This window comes from Lissotriton vulgaris, chromosome 2_1, assembly GCF_964263255.1.
Source record: "Lissotriton vulgaris chromosome 2_1, aLisVul1.2, whole genome shotgun sequence".
NCBI lineage: Eukaryota > Metazoa > Chordata > Amphibia > Caudata > Salamandridae > Lissotriton > Lissotriton vulgaris.
This window is the reverse complement of record NC_141687.1, coordinates 1,965,458,898-1,965,476,100: the sequence shown is the minus strand read 5'-3', so window position 1 is coordinate 1,965,476,100 and position 17,203 is coordinate 1,965,458,898.

Here is a 17,203-nt window from a genome sequence, read left to right as displayed (position 1 = left end):
AGATCTTCCCTGAGGTTGGGGTCTCTTAATCAGTATCACACCAAAATCAAAAGTGAATATGGAAAAACGTGATTATAGTAAAGAACCTCCACCAAGTGAGTCCATTCATAAGTACAAACGACCAAATCTCTAGTCTCACTTTTCCTTATAACCTGAAACCACCATATAGCCATGCACTATTTCAATAAACAAACCAAACACACCTTCCATGAGACTTATTGCGTCACTTACCACATTCAAAACTGGTAGCTAATCCCAGTCTATAGTCAAAAATCGTCTTCGCTATGGTATATCACACCAAGCATCTCATTTGACAGTTTTTCATATTTGCGAAACAACCTGCAATATCAATGTGTACACAATAACAATAATAAATCTAACTGAATCAAAACCACAGGATACCATCAATCTCAGTTAATCGCCCTAGGGCCATTTACTTATGTGTCGTGACAATTCATATTCATGTTTGTATCCAATTAACGTCCCGTCCAAACTGGCACTTTCGACATTAAAATCACAGTGTCACATTGTACATGATTCATATTAGTAGGTCCCCCTTTCCCATTTACTCTGCAAGCAATACAAACACATACAGGTTTCTGCATAAGGTTTCTAATATACCAACGAGTCCTAAACACATCCATCTCGCCACAATCATTGGCGGTGTGTGAGAGCATACTACCAACTCGAAACTGATTGAAGTATTCAATCGGCAACACGTCATGCTAAACACCAACTAGGAAATGTACCTTGCATTCAAATGCGTGATTTGTTCCGATGTTCAGGTCTGGGCGAAGATCAGGTCATAATAAACGTCCAGCACCGTCAAGCGTCTCCGAGTCACGCCAGCTATTATCTATAGACTCGTTCCTCACAGTCTCCCAGGAACTACCATACCGCTACGGCTGCCTAACGCGCATCTCCGCGCCAATTTCAGAGTGACGCAAGCGAAGAGGGACTAACGCCTAAAACAATGAACCCAAACTAGGATGGCCGCCATTCAGCGCGAAACTCTCATCACTACTTAGGTAAACAGAACCTACTTAATGTTCAATTAAACAGCCAACGTGGCTATACCCAGCCTAAATAATAAATAAAGGGCATGCATAGAATAAATAAAGTAAAATAAAATTAAATTAAAGTACAAAAAATAAAAAGGAAAGAGCAATTGTGATAGCAGCAGAATATTCATTAAATACAACTATTGCTGCACCAAATTATCCCAAAAATTATACACATAATCACCCGTGTGAGACCGTACCCCTCTTACAATCTATAACCTCAATTGTTATTCCAACGAATATTTACTGTAGTATTTCATTAAAAACACATAACATAAAATATATACAATCAATTGGCATGATGGTTATCAAATCCATTATCTCATTCAGAACGTACACAAAAACACCTCATGGTACTCTTCCTCCTATATAGCTGAACTTATAGTAAAGCTCTCCCTTAAGGACTATCAACATATCAGGGACCACATTTCATCTCTATCGTTCAATCCAGTTTTAGAGGTTTGGTACTTCTCAATGAGTCTTGCCTCCAATTGGTTTAATTTAGTTTCAGTGTCTGTTTTATTTCTGTTTGTAACCACACATAATACCGACCAGTGTATGTCATTAAATGAGTGGTTAAATGTCTGGTAATGGTTGACCAAAGGAGCCCCTATGGTCAAACATTTAATTCTAGATTTATGCTGTAAGACTCTCGCCTTAACAGCTTGAGTCGTCTGTCCAATGTAAAAGCGATTACATGGGCACATGATACAATAAATCAAGTTTTTTGTATTGCAGTTAGAAAAATGCTTTTGAATGTGTGTGTATCCATTAATCTTAACCTCTTTCGAATCATCTGTCATCTCACACGCCACGCAGTTATGGCATCTGAAATGGCCAACGATTGGGGGTAATTTAAGTAAATCCCTAATAGTAGTAGATGTTGGTTTGGTGGGATTACTTTTAGCTCTTACCAATTGATTGCGCACATTTGAGCCCTTCTTAAAAGCAAAAAGCGGTTTAGGTATCTCAATATCCCCTAGTAGTTTCCAATTATTTTGAATTATCTTTTTCACTTTGTTAGCTCTCGGGTCATATGTCAGCACACAAGTTAATGGAATTTCATTCTGCTCTTTGATTTTTGGTGTCAATAAAGTCTCACGGGGCGTATACCATGCTCTCTTAAGTGCCACTTTAGTTAGTCTCTTAGGGTATCCGCGAGAAATCAATTTCTCTTTAAGATGGTTCGCATGTAGAAAGTATTGATCTTTATTACTACAATTTCTTCGAATACGAAGAAACTGCCCATAAGGCAAATTTTCTTTCAGTGACCTTGGATGTCCGCTACTAAAATGAAGTAAAGTATTTCGATCCGTCGGTTTAGTGTATAAACCGACAATCAATTTCCCTTCCTCATGTTCGATATAGACATCTAAAAAATTTATTTTCAAGGGATCACTAGATACCGTAAATTTGAACTCTTGGGTTCTGTTGTTCAACCAAGTGTGGAACTCGGTCAATTGTCCTGGGTCCCCATTCCAAATCATGAAGATATCATCTATATAGCGACACCAGAGCCCACATAGATGTTTAAATGGGTTGGTGTCGCTATATATCCATCTCTTTTCAAACTGATCCATAACTAAATTCGCAATTTCCGGTGAAAAGCTGCAACCCATCGCGACTCCTGAGATCTGAAGGTATAACTTTTCTTTAAAATTAAAGAAATTATTTTTTAAACAGATCCTAGCCAGTTGAACAATAAATTCGGTCGGCACTTGATGGGGACGTTGTCTCGAATCCAAGGCAAACTCACACACACTCAGAGCCTCTTCCTGCGGTATATTTGTGTATAATGATTCAATATCAAAGGTGGAGAGTAGCTGTTTCGTAGGATCAAAGTCCAACCCCTCCACCTTTGATATCAAATCCATCGTATCTCTTATATATGACGGTATTTCCTTCACCAATGGGAATAAAAATACATCAACATATTGTGCCAAAGGTTCCAACAGGGAGCCACACGCTGCCACAATGGGTCTCCCTGGAGGAACCGTAAGGGATTTATGAATTTTTGGCAAAACATATATGTTTGGAATTTTGTTATGCTCACTATTCAAAAACTCAAACTCATTCTTACATAACCAACCGGAGTCCAAGCCTCCTTGAGTAATATTTCTAATTTGTTCTTTAAGTCGTATGGTGGGATTGACATCTAATTCTCTGTAGAATAACAGGTTAGAGAGTTGGTTATAAATCTCTTGTTCATATTTCACAGTATCCCACAGCACTATTCCACCCCCCTTGTCTGCGGGTTTCACGGTTATATTCATGTTTTGGGCAAGATTTTTAAGTGCAAGCATTTCTAGTTTGCTACAGTTGGTTTTGTAGAAGCATTTTTTATTTTGGAGTAAATCCAAATCTCTAAGTACATGATTTTCAAATACTAAAATTTCTGGAGGTAACAAGATGCTTTCAGGTATAAATTTCGATTTGTTCGTAAGTCCACTGATGTTAAGTGTTTGTTGGCTCTCATGTTCTTATTTTATTATTTAGGCTGGGTATAGCCACGTTGGCTGTTTAATTGAACATTAAGTAGGTTCTGTTTACCTAAGTAGTGACGAGAGTTTCGCGCTGAATGGCGGCCATCCTAGTTTGGGTTCATTGTTTTAGGCGTTAGTCCCTCTTCGCTTGCGTCACTCTGAAATTGGCGCGGAGATGCGCGTTAGGCAGCCGTAGCGGTATGGTAGTTCCTGGGAGACTGTGAGGAACGAGTCTATAGATAATAGCTGGCGTGACTCGGAGGCGCTTGACGTGCTGGACGTTTATTATGACCTGATCTTCGCCCAGACCTGAACATCGGAACAAATCACGCATTTGAATGCAAGGTACATTTCCTAGTTGGTGTTTAGCATGACGTGTTGCCGATTGAATACTTCAATCAGTTTCGAGTTGGTAGTATGCTCTCACACACCGCCAATGATTGTGGCGAGATGGATGTGTTTAGGACTCGTTGGTATATTAGAAACCTTATGCAGAAACCTGTATGTGTTTGTATTGCTTGCAGAGTAAATGGGAAAGGGGGACCTACTAATATGAATCATGTACAATGTGACACTGTGATTTTAATGTCGAAAGTGCCAGTTTGGACGGGACGTTAATTGGATACAAACATGAATATGAATTGTCACGACACATAAGTAAATGGCCCTAGTGCGATTAACTGAGATTGATGGTATCCTGTGGTTTTGATTCAGTTAGATTTATTATTGTTATTGTGTACACATTGATATTGCAGGTTGTTTCGCAAATATGAAAAACTGTCAAATGAGATGCTTGGTGTGATATACCATAGCGAAGACGATTTTTGACTATAGACTGGGATTAGCTACCGGTTTTGAATGTGGTAAGTGACGCAATAAGTCTCATGGAAGGTGTGTTTGGTTTGTTTATTGAAATAGTGCATGGCTATATGGTGGTTTCAGGTTATAAGGAAAAGTGAGACTAGAGATTTGGTCGTTTGTACTTATGAATGGACTCACTTGGTGGAGGTTCTTTACTATAATCACGTTTTTCCATATTCACTTTTGATTTTGGTGTGATACTGATTAAGAGACCCCAACCTCAGGGAAGATCTTCTCCCTCTAGAATGGTAGTGGCACCCTTGGGTACCTGTGTCCGTGAATACAAATGTCATGATAATGTGATCAATTTTAGTGAATATTTATTGTTATTTTTTGATTTTTGTCTTAGGTAAAGCACTGCTTGTTTTGTTTGCCCATTGTCCTGATGAGGCCTGAAACTGTTTGACAGGCCGAAACGCATCGACAGTTTATTATTGATCTCGACACACTTTGTTTGACTTGGAAGTAATATGGGATATATGCCCGAGGAGTTGGAGTGACTTGAGAAGCCATAAAAACATTGAGTTGTGCTTCATTGACTCCTAAATACAATTGTGGTGTTCGAAAAAGGAATTAAGGTTACAAGAGACATTACCAATTTTCCTTATTTGTAAGCTATTGGGCTTCAGACATAACCCATGGATTAAGGGTCAACAATTGGAGAATCTTATTTGTTATTTGTTTTTTGCTTGTATGTCCTGTTGAGAATTGCTTGACACAAGAGAATAGATATTGTGTGATTTCTTGATGTGTATGATTACAATACTAAAGATCTCTACAAAATTTTGAAAAGATTACTAAAAAGATAAATGATATCACTTATGTGTTTTGTGTTTTGTGAGAAAATTAACCATAAGATGAACATAAAAGTAGTAAATTGGATTTAGTCACTGTAAATGTGTATAGTGGAGAGGGATAATTGATGGTATCCTTGTCCGTAAATAATTACGTTTAAATTAAACACCATTGGCATCACCTGTATTTTGCTAGTGTATATTCACCCAGATGCCTAGTGGTTGATTGGGTACCCCCTGTTGTTGTTACACAATCAATTACCCGGCAAGGCCCAGTATTTTCATCAGATATCGACGGACCCTCAATAAAAACGGGCACCTCCTCCTCGTAAAGCAAGTCATAAAGAAAGAAACAGGGACAGGTGTGTGTAAGATTAGGCATGGTTTTTGTGCGATGAAAGGTTTCTGATATGTTGTGCCTTGATACTAATCTCATTTGGCCACTGGGAAAGGAACTGGCCGAACGGGTTTGGCTCAGGCAGTGTAGTCAGCTTGCCCAGGTCGCAGAGGAGTCAGCAAAGGTGTACGTGTCCTTCAGACTCGTTTTTGGCCTTAGTCATTTGGCCTATGTGAGGGCAATCACAAAATGGCTGACGTTCACATAATGGAACCCGAGGGTTCAGGACGGAAACTCTGATTTTCGGGTGATTTCATCACCGAATATGACGAAAATGCTTGTGCATAGTATTCTAATCATTCTCGGTCTGCGGATACCAAAATCGTTATGATACGACGATGTTTATAACACAGGTCCAGAATTTTCAGTACCACAGACCCTCCTTTTGCCCTTACATAGGCAACAGCCTATACTCATGCTAATCTGAGTCCAGGTCTATATTCATAAAGTCATTGAGATGTTGCTGTAGCATCATCCTATTACTTAGCTCGTTTCTTGCTACAGGTTTCCTTACACACGATGTAGCACAGAGGCCACATATTGTAGGAGCACACTGTACACACAGACAGAACAGGAAAAGAATGGCTAAGATCATCCCAATGACTATCAGAATCTTCCATCCCCAGGCGGATATCAGTTCCCAGAACCACCCCATCAATGACCAATCTCCTTTATCCACGTGAATAGATTCAAAGATCTTATGCAGTTTGGAAATGGCCTGGTAGACTGTCGGAGCGTTATCTGGGATGAAAACACAGCAACTTGATTGGATCACTTTGCATACCCCACCTCGGTCTGCAAGTATGACATCTAATGCGACTCTGTTCTGAAGAGTCATAAGGCGATCTGACTGGAGCTCAGCCGTCAAATTACTAAGGGCACCGGCGGTTTCAACTACAGTAAATTCAACCACCCTTGTCAATTGCCTTATGTTCCTGCTGTGAACCATAGGTCCCCAAAACGGCAGAAAACCCTTTATGAAATCTCCAAATTCTTGTCCTGCTGTATCTTCTTCACTGCTGACACCTCTAACTATCCTTGTCTTATGGTAATCTGCTGCGGCCGTGTAGATGGGAGGCAACAGGAACAAAACAAAACATGTGCCCGAGAAGTCAGGGGGCAACCATGTATAGGCTCTATCATGGCAGAGGAAATAGGTACCCTTAGCTGCTAGAAACGAAGGGGAAATCTGAGACGCAAAAACATATGTTTCAGTGCAGATACTTTTCCCTAACTGAGCTCTGGGATTCTTGCCATTACCTTGCAGACATATGTGACCCTGATGGGGTACAATCCAAATCGGGGAGGATCTCTTTGCTCGCTGGTTCTCACTCAGAGTAACTCCATATCCTGTTACATTCCATCTAGCGTAAGCTTGTAACTCATCTCTGGGAATCGTTCTGTATGAGTCAATGTTTCTGCTCATATTTGTGATTCCCATTACCAATGCCTTGTTGCTCGAGTTACTTCTCGTGGAACGTGGGGGATATGGTTCGATGGCATATATGAACATCGTCTGAAACGCCCACAAAGAACCATTGTAACTAAATGGTAAGACCAAGTATGGGATACCCTTATCTGTTGTATGTGGCATAAGACCACACACCCAACAATTAGTTGTGTTCACTACTAATTGGTGTTGGTGTAAGAGTTGAATGAAGGAGTTATTGATAAACTCTAATCTTCTAGTGGACTCATGCTCAGGCAGAGGGTGAAAAGAATGCGAGGAAACAGTAGAAGGAGGTATGGGCTGTGTAGTGGGTGCAAAGGTCACTTGAAAAGAGAATAAAACATATCCTAATAAAAACGTCATTACACTAAGCAACATGAAAATACATAATATCAAAAATCGTTTCTTTGTCATCAATATACACATTCTGGCTTTAAAGAAAGTCTGTTTGGCAGGTCTCTCCATCTCGAAAAACTCCATCCTCTCTAATTGCTGCTAGCGGCGGTAGGGTGTTCTATGCTAAGGAATGCTTCTGTCAGTCCAGGGCAACTCCCTTAGACCAACCAGAACTGTCGACCTAACGTCTTCAGCTGCACCCCAAAGACTTGGGCAACCACGACCCTAGCAGCTGAACCTAGATGGCGGTTCGAAAAACAAAAATAACGAGCGTTCCTCAGATGAGAGAGCTGCACTTTCAAAAATAGAAAAAAAGAATTTTTTATTTGTCCATAGTTCTCGGCCTCAAATTATAACAGCTTTTTCCAGGTACTGTCTGGTTCTGGAACAAGAGTTCAGGCTCTGTAGTGTTCAATCGAATTGACGGTGGCACAGCTTCATGCAAAAGATTGTCACTTTCTCGTTCAGGAATTGTTCCTTTTACACGTGCATCGCTAAAAGGCAGAAAACGAGGCACAGTCTCAGAGTCAGCTATCCCCTCCTGGACCCACCGGTCGTACGGTAGAGGCAAAGGGACCCTCTTGCAGTGTACACTGTGGATCCAGTTCTTTTTCCCTTCCACTCAAACGGCTGATCTTGTTGAGAGAAGGACGAGGTGAGGGCCGGTCCAACTGGGCTGGTCATTCTTTGTCCGTTGGAAGTTCTTGACCAGCACCCATGATCCAGGATCGATAGGATGTCCTGGAGCTTCAGAGACCTGAGGCAGAGTATCGTGAACCTGTTGGTGTAAAACACGCAATTTAGCCGTCAATTCATACAAATAATCAAGCAGTACAGGGTGTTCGATCTCACAGAATGTTGTCGTCCTTGGCACTCCCCATATGTTGGTCGGGCGGCCGAACACAATTTCATAGGGAGTAAGTCCCACTCGCGAATGCACAGTCATTCTTGTTGATAGGAGTGCTACAGGCAGAGCGTCAGGCCATTTAAGACCAGAAATCGCTTGGATTTTGGCCAATTTCAGTTTTAGTGTGCCATTATAGCACTTTACTAGTCCAGCTGATTGGGGGTGGTTTGCAGCATGGAATTTTTGTTGGATACCTAGCCCTTCACATACTTTCTTCATCACTCGACCCACAAATTCACTCCCATTATCACTCCAGACCATTCTCGGCATTCCAAACCTAGGGAAAAATTATTTGACAAGGGCTTTAGCTGTGGATATGGCAGTGTTGTCTTTTAAGGGATATGCTTCTACCCATCTCGAAAAGGCACAAACAACAACGAGTACGTATTTCAAATTGTTGCACCTTTCCACGTGGATGAAATCTAGCTGCAAAACCTCGAACGGATACGTTGGAGGAGCAAAATGACCAGCTGGAGTTGGGGTTCCCCTACCAGGATTGTATTTCAGACACACCATGCAATTCTTGACCACATTCTCTGCACACTTAGGAATTCCAGCATTTTGCCATACTGGAGCTAACAACTTACAAATCCCTTTCACACTGATATAAGCCATTCCATGGGCCATTGTCACCACTGCAAGCACATACGCATCGGGTAACAACCATCGCTGATGTTCTGACAATTCAACCCAACAACCATTTGCATCCAATTTACCCGTACTCTCTCTCCACACACTCAACTCTTTCTCTGAAGTTTCAGCTTGAATAGACTTCACACTCTCTATCGTATCTTCACACATTCCAATGTCACCAACCCATCTTACAGGGCCTGCAACATGCATTCGATTCATTACATCTTTTGCTGTTTCTTTTGCGATTTCGTCAGCAAATGCATTTCCACGACCAACATCATCAGTAACCTTTTTGTGTGCACTGCATTTCACAATCGCAACTTGTAACGGCAATGTCAGTGGCTCAAGAAGCTCATTCACCAACTGACCATGTTGTATCTTAGCTCCATGCGAAGTCAGGAACCCACGTTCTTTCCACAATCGTCCAAAACTATGAGCCACACCAAAGGCATACTGGCTGTCAGTATATATGGTCACTCTCATTCCTTTCGACAACACACACGCTCTCGTAAGTGCAATCAATTCTGCTGCTTGAGCTGAATTATTTGGGATACGTGTAGTTCCAACAATCATATGCAAAGTCGTGACAGCATATGCCGCAGTCGTATCACCATTCGGAAGCTTGAAGCATGAACCATCCACCCATAAGGTTCAGTCACACTTAACAAGAGGAGTATCTTTTAGGTCTACTCTCCCTTTCGTTTCTTCTTCTGTCCTGAGAAAACAATCGTGCTGTTCGATATCATCTGTCTCTACTGAAATCGGCAATAATGTGGCTGGATTCAACGTATTGCACCTCTTTATGTGCACATGACTCGCTAACAGTGTCAACTCGTAACCTGACAAACGAGCACTAGTTGAGTGTTGTGTCTTGGTCCTGTTTAACAAAGTGTCCACCGCATGTGGAACCATCACAATCAACATATTATTCATCACTATTCCAGCAGACTGTTGGATAGAAATAGCTGCTGCCGCTGTGGCCCTCAAGCAACTTGGCAACACCTTAGCTACCGGATCCAAAGTCGATGAAAAATACGCGCATGGACGCTGTTTGTCTCCGAAAGACTGTGTCAGCACTGACAATGCACAACCTTCTTTCTCATGGACATACAGTGTAAAGGGCTTACTGTAGTCGGGGGTACCCAACACAGGAGCCAAACACAATGCATCACGCAATTCGGAAAAACTTTTCTGAGAATCTTCAGACCAGGGAATGGGATTCGGTGTATCTTTACAAGTTAATGCCACCAAAGGTTTGGCCAACAAAGAAAAATTTGGTATCCATTATCTGCAATATGATGTAATGCCCAAGAAAGCACGTACTTCTCTCTGTGTCCTTGGCACACTCAATGTTGCAATTGCCTGAATTCTTTCTGGGGTCAGTTTCCTTCCCTCCTTAGATAAGAGGTGACCTAAGTAGGTTACTTCTTGACGACAATATTGCAATTTTGAAAGAGACACTTTGTGATGCAAATCATACAAATGACGCAACAATGACAAGGTGGCTTGTTTACAAATCTCCTCAGTATCTGCAGCGACTAGCAAATCGTCGACGTACTGAATAAGGGTAGCGCCATCAGGAAAAACAATCGTATCAAGTTGAGTTTTTAAAGCCTGACTATATATTGATGGACTTTCACAGTAGCCTTGAAGAGCGCGTTTGAAGCGGAAGCTTCGGCCTCCTAAACTGAAGCCAAAAATATCCCTGCTCTCCTCGGCAATCGGGATGCTGAAGAAAGCATTCTTCAAGTCAATCACCGAGAACCAAGTGGCTGAAGCTGGAATCATAGTCAATAGGGCAGTGATATCAGGGACAACGGGAAACTGTGGCACAACTATTTTATTTACCTCTCTAAGATCAATCACAAACCTGTAAACAGGTGGCTGGGAAGTGTCGGTACGCTTCAAAACAGGCAGAACAGGACTATTACAAACGTTGCCTCTTGTCTCTTCAATTACATCTTTTTCGATCAGATCATAAATGATCGCTAACAACGCCTTTTCACCTTCGCTAGAGATCTTGTATTGGGGAATGCACGGCATTCTAACATTGGCTTTCAATGTTACAATATATGGCGGTATTTCCAAAAGACCCACGTCGTTAGGACCAGTAGCCCAAAGAGCATCCGGAAGAGAAGACAATTCTGTTGGAAGTGTATCCTTCGACAAATACATCGGGGAGACCACTCTCTTGCCCAGTGTAAGTTGTACTCCCGAAGGAGAACAATACAACGTCGCATATAGTCTTTTCAACAGATCCAATCCTAGAAGGTTCTCCCCACAACCTGTCGTCAGAATAAGGGGTGCTTCAAATTCATAAGGTCCAACAGAAAGAAACATAGGACTAGAAATCGGGTTCCTAACCGGGGCGCCAGAAAAACCTACTGAAACATTCATTTCGCCAGACAAAGGTGCGCCAGGGAGTTTTGAGTGCATAATAGAACTCTTTGTAGCACCAGTATCCAACAGAAAAGGCTCTGACACACCTGATGTAATCACCTCAACATAAGGTCCACTCTGATCTACTGGAACTGAAACAACACCCTCTCTTTGTCCATGGCTGTCCTAACAATCATTACCATTCATTTCCTCACCTTCATTATAGTAATCGTCCGTATAGTACTGAGCGGTCTTACCAGATGAACCTCGCTGTTGATCAAAACTATTCATCGAGTTCTGTGGAGGCAAAGAAAGTACATTCTGTCCACAACCTCTACCTCTAGGCGCTTGTTGAGCACCTCTACCTCTTACCCCAGAAACACCATTCGTACGCTGCAACAAAACCGGACAACTATTTTTGTAATGACCCTCTTCTTTGCAATACGCACACTAATTAGGACCATACGGAAAACGCTGTTGAGAAGGCTCGTTTCTTTGCAAGTTTCTCGAATACTGCTGATTCTGCTGATAATCACGTTGATTATTAGTACGGGGTGGATAAGCTTGCTGAAGAAGAACTTTAGTTTTCAATTCCTTAGTCTTCTTATCCGCTTTCTCTAACTCATCTTTGCGCCTATTTTCATAGTACTGGGCAGTAGCCAAAAATTGTGCTGACGTGGAAACAGCCCAAGCACTTTCAGAATCCTTCAACTTATTGCACAATTCAGGAAGCAAATGATGTACAAATTTGTCAACAAACAATCTCTGACCGCCCTCTGTAGCCATATCCTGACCACTATGGTCGATGAAGGTCTCTTCGAACCTCGTGAAAAAGTCAGACACTGTTTCGTCTTTCTTCTGCTTACATGCAGACAACTTGTCCCAATTGACACGCAATTCGGGCATTAAAGTCTTCATATATGTAATAATCTTATCAGGAAGTTCAGTAATCAAATCCTCAGGCTTAGCACCGCCTACTTGCCTATTGTCGGCATCTCTAAGATTAACCCATGTATCACCCAATTCAACCGCATGATCCGTATGACGAATCTTACTCCAAATAGGTTGTGGAACAACATTGCCAAACAACATGTCGATGTCCGCCAAATTCATAATACACGAACCCACAGTCTGAGTCAACTCTTTATAGTACCCTGATGGATTTTTGCGTGGATCAGGCAAAGACTGCTTAATGGCTAAAACTTCAGCACGTTTCCATGGAACATGCACCCAGACACGCTGAAAATGAGCCGGTACAGCTGGCGGATTATTGCCTGCACCAGCAACCTCTGCTTCTTTCCACACCGGAGGAACCTCTCTCATTGGATATTGTCGTGCCTTTCTCCTAACTGAAGAATCAGGCCCGAACAATTGTCGAGAAGGAGACTCACTCCTAAATGACAACAACATCGCGACCGCTTTCCCAACATCAGATGGACTTACAATAGTTCCTTTCGCAAATTCGGAACGTATGCTGTACAACTCGTCAGGAGCTTGCCTCACTTCCTCATCCCATTTTTCAAAACCGTATTTATTGAGAGTTCAGGCAAGTATCAATACAGTTCTCCACAATCAGGAGGATACTGTCAATAATATGCAAGTAGTAGCATGACAACGAACCCAAATTTAGGAAACAATCCCCACCCCCTGCCCCACCAACCCCCGAAAATACCCCCAACACTCTTCCCCAACTACCCACCCCTTATCCCACCCTAGCCCAGTGCACGTGTTCACAAAGTAGCAACGATAGTTGTAAGGCAATGCAGGTGTTGGCCAACAACCTAAGTCACAGGGTCCACATCCGGAGGTAGCACATCATCAATGTCAATCGGGGGGTCAAGAGTAAGCCCCCTGTAGTCTGCCCACCGTTTCCAGATTTTGTAGTGCTTCCGGGGACACCCCCTGGCTTCAAATACAGGTAGTTCCAGCCCCATGAGAAAGTCTAATCCCGCCTTCCAGGCGCTGAGTGGGGGGGCACGTTCACTTTTCCAAGCCTGAGCCAAATACCGTTTAGCCACTACCAGCCCCAATAGCAAAAGATGTTGTTTGTAAATGTTGCCCCCAACGTTCTCCAGGACATGGAGGAGGCCCAGTCTAGGGGTACGGGGGAGGCCCCACCCCAACACCTCCGAGAGCGAACTCAAGAGATGCGACATTAAAGGATCTTTCTCAAGATCTTTCTTTTCTTCCTGTTCAATCATCAAGGGTCCAAAACAGGGCGATAGTCAGGGCAGCAGTCCTTCATAGCCGTCGGGAAGCGGGGAACCTCGCAGCAAAGACTTTCGGACCACGTCGACATACAGGGGTCGATGAAGTGGCGGCCTTCCTCCAGAATTTTCACACGAAGCACCTCACGAACCTCTGGTTTGGACCGGTACCGCTGATATCACCCTACGTTGGGCGCCAACTGAAGTACTGCGTTTTTAAGAACCCAGCGGTGCCAGGGAACACACCCTAAGACTTTGAGTCCTTCCTGTTTCAGACTACAGAAACACAGAGTCTTCTTGGTGAAGTCAAAGATCGTATTTATTGGCTGCAGCCAGTAACAGGTATCCTAGAAGTACAACACAGTGTATATTCTCAGGAGACTGCTCAATCTTACAAAGCCAGCCTTCTCTTTTTATACAAAAGTTTATGCTTTAGGCAAACATTCCTTATTTTACAGTTGACCATTCACATATTTTCACTACAAAGAAAAAGCAGAGTCATGATGACAAGCCCATATTTTAGTGTGTCCAGCCCACAATCAATTACCCGGCAAGGGCCAGTAGTTTCATCAGATATCGACGGACCCTCAATAAAAACGGGCACCTCCTCCTCGTAAAGCAAGTCATAAAGAAAGAAACAGGGACAGGTGTGCGATGAAAGGTTTCTGATATGTTGTGCCTTGATACTAATCTCATTCGGCCACTGGGAAAGGAACTGGCCGAACGGGTTTGGCTTCAGGCAGTGGAGTCAGCTTGCCCAGGTCGCAGAGGAGTCAGCAAAGGTGTACGTGTCCTTCAGATTCGTTTTTGGCCTTAGTCATTTGGCCTATGTGAGGGCAATCACAAAATGGCTGACGTTCACAAAATGGAACCCGAGGGTTCAGGACGGAAACTCTGATTTTCGGGTGATTTCGTCACCCGAATATGGCGAAAATGCTTGTGCATAGTATTCTAATCATTCTCGGCCTGCTGATACCAAAATCGTCATGATACGACGATGTTTATAACACGGGTCCAGAATTTTCAGTACCACACCCCACAGCAGGTAGGGACAGCAACAAATGGTATCTGGAAGGGGATGCAGCTCATAAACGAAAGGACAGAAATAGTTCCAGGTTTTTCCCAGCGGTAACAAAAAATAATAAACTCAGAGTCATTGAGAGAACACAAAGGTCAACTACTCCCAGCGCCTTGCAACAGCGCGAGTAAACCAAAGGTCGACACTCCCAGCGCCTAGCAACAGCGCGAGTAACCAAAGTTCAAATACTCCCAGCGCCTCGCAACAGCGCGAGTAGAAAAAGTTATAGCGCTTACCTGAGCGCGACTCGGCACAGTAATCCACAAACCTCCACGCTTACGTCTGCGCGAGCAAACAAGGAATCCAAGGTCAGATACGAATTATCCTTGACACGTTATTCAACGCGTCTGCTCTTCACTGGCTCAACTCCCTAACGCTTACGTCAGCGCGAGAGGAACCGGTGATGAATCCGGGAGACAGCGCTACTCCAGCGCAGCTCATGAGAGTCCCAACGCTAGTGTCTGCACGAACCCAGCGGAACAATCCAGAGTGCTGCTTCTTCCAACAGCGATGTACACGAAAAATAACAGAGTAACAGAACAAGAACGATGAAAACAGCAACACCGGAAGGCGTCAGGTAATCCGGGATACTCCAACAGAAAGCCACCAGAAGACAAACAAGCCTGCTTGCCTCCAAGGAAAGGACAGTATTACGCGCACTTCCTGTGCGCTCTGGCTGGGCTTTATCGTTTGTGCTCCTCCCCCTTACTATGAGCATGCTGGGAGATGTAGTCCGAAGTCGTTGTGTAGGCGCATCGGATTAACTCCTGACACTGAGATGAGATGACTCGTATCGTCTCCAGCTGGTTTTGATTTATCCAGGTTCAAGACCGAACGCTGCGAGCGGGGACAGGAGATGTGCGTGCACGTGCACATTGCATGTCCGGGCGCGTGCCAGCACTTATTGGGAATAATATAAATAGCACAGATGGTGCTGTGCCTAAAAGTTGAATTTAATTTCCATCAGTGTCTCATTCTCACGTATTTTCATGTGTTGGTGGGCTCTGTCAAGTCATTCTGTGGCCCTTGTTGGAAGCTATTTGTGAATTGTTCCTCTTTTTTGGTTTTAAAACTCTGGTCACTATAGCACAGTGTTCTTCAATCTGTGGGGCACGCCCCCCTGGAGGGGCGCGTCACCATCTCAGGCGGGGCGTGCACTCCACCGTAAAATCTTTGTTTACCACTGTCCATCGTCGCGACTACATTAGCTTTCGCTATTTCTTCAGCCCTTTCAAATGGGGCCTTTGCATTGAAGAACAAGAGCCAATCAGCACATAGAACATCACCACTGACGTTCCAACAATGAGGGGGCAGCATTATAGATGGGAGGAAGTGCGCAAAATTTTGAGTGCATAAACTCTTGCATACTACTTTTGATTGTGTGGCACTTCTTCACTCCTGTTGTTTGGCCCGTGCTTGCTGCCTTTTCTTCTTGCAGATTTCTTCCAGTGTTGGGGCCTAGCTTTCATTTGGCACAGCAGGTGCACTGGCGACTTGACCCGAGGGCCCACTGAACCCTAATTATTGCCCCAGTTCACTCATTTCCTTCCTTGTGCACAGATCACCTCGGCTGTGTGACCGCAATCAAAGCTATGAGTAAGAGCACACCGTCACCACCATGTCCACCATCACCACGTCCACCACCGTGAGTAAGCGCACACCATCACCACCATGTTCACAACCACCACGTCCACCACCACCACGTTCACCACCACCACACCCACCACAACGTCCAACACCACATCCACCACCCCGACATCCACCACCACCACATCCACCACCACTACGTCCACCACCACCATGTCCACTACCACCACGTCCACCACCACCACAGCCACCTCCACCACCACCACGTCCACCACCACCACCACATCCACCACCACGTCCACCACAACCATGTCCACCACATCCTCCACCACCACCACGTCCATCACCACCATGACCACAACCACCATGTCCATCACCACCACGTCCACCACCACCATGTCCACCACCACCACGTCCACCACCATGTCCACTACTACCACATCCACCACTACCACGTCCACCACCACCACGTCCACCACCACCATGTCCACCCCCACCACATTCACCACTACCACGTCCACCACTACCACATCCACCACCATGTCAACCACCACTGTGTCCACCACCACCACATCCACCACCACCATGTCCACCACCACCACCACATCCACCACCACATCCACCACATCCACCACCACTTCCACCACCACCACGTCCACCACCACCATGTCCACAGCCATCACCTCCACCACTACCATGTCCACCACCACCACATCCACCACCACCATGACCACCACCACTACCACGTCCACCACTACCATGTCCACCACTACCACCATGTCCACCACCACTGCGTCCACCACCACCACATACACCACCCCCACATCCACCACCACCACCACATCCACCACCACATCCACCACTACCACGTCCACCACCACCACGTCCACCACCACCACGTCCACAGCCACCACCTCCACCACCACCACATCCACCACCACCACGTCCACCACCACTACGTCCACTATCA